This window comes from Lissotriton helveticus, chromosome 7 (assembly GCF_964261635.1).
Source record: "Lissotriton helveticus chromosome 7, aLisHel1.1, whole genome shotgun sequence".
NCBI lineage: Eukaryota > Metazoa > Chordata > Amphibia > Caudata > Salamandridae > Lissotriton > Lissotriton helveticus.
Window position 1 is genome coordinate 1,622,853,043 of NC_136068.1, and position 1,014 is coordinate 1,622,854,056.

A 1,014-nucleotide genomic window follows, 5' to 3' on the forward strand; every position below is an offset into this window, starting at 1 on the left:
CCGGGGCTCCGGGGCTCCGGAGCTCCGGGGATACCGGGCTGCAGGGCTCTGGGGCTCCGGGGCTACAGGGCTCCAGGGGCTGCAGGGCTCGGGGGCTGCAGGGCCCGGGGCCCATGGAGCCCGTCCCGGGTACTTTGCATGCCACGGGCCGGAGGAGGGAGCCCCGGACGCCTGGGAGGTGTTGCCCAGGAACACAGCCCATCTGGTCCCCGGCAGGGAACCGCCGGACCGTGAGGGGTCCCAGAGTACCTTGTCCCTAGTAATCCGGAGGAAGGCTACCCCTCTTTCTGGGAACAAGTGCGCACCGCACGGCTCAGGGGATCCTAGGCGCGAACGTGCCCGACCTCCTGGAGCCCTGGCTGGGATCCGGGAGGCGAATGGCACCTCATCGGGACTTCCAGGAAAGCCCAGCGATCTGGTCACCCCATAGGAAAGCATTGCGGGCGACAAGATGTTCGAGGGGAGAGGGGCGACCAGATGGCCGGGACCGAAATGACGCCAATCTGCCTGCCCCGAGCCTCCGTGGGAAGGCTCCAGGGCTGCAGGGCTCTGAGGCTCCAGGGCTCTGAGGCTCCAGGGCTCCAGGGCTCCAGGGCTCCAGGGCTCCAGGGCTCCAGGGCTCCAGGGCTCCGAGGCTCGGGGGCTGCAGGGCTCCGAGGCTCCAGGGGTCCAGGGCTCCAGGGCTCCAGGGCTCGGGGGCTGCAGGGCTCCGGGGGTTGCAGGGCCCAGGACCCATGGAGCCCTTCCCGGGTACTTTCCCACGCCGCGGGCCGGAGGAGGGACCCCCGGACGCCTGGGAGGTGTTGCGGGGAACACAGCCCATCTGGTCCCCGGCAGGGAACTGCCCTCCTGGGAGGGTGTCCGGGCATACCCTTGCCCCTAGTAATCCGGAGGAAAATTACCCCCCTTTCTTGTAATCCATGCACTCAAGGTGACAGAGGGGACTCAGGGCGCAAACGTGCCCGACCTCCTGGAGCCCTGCCTGGGATCCGGGAGGCGAATGGCACCTCATCT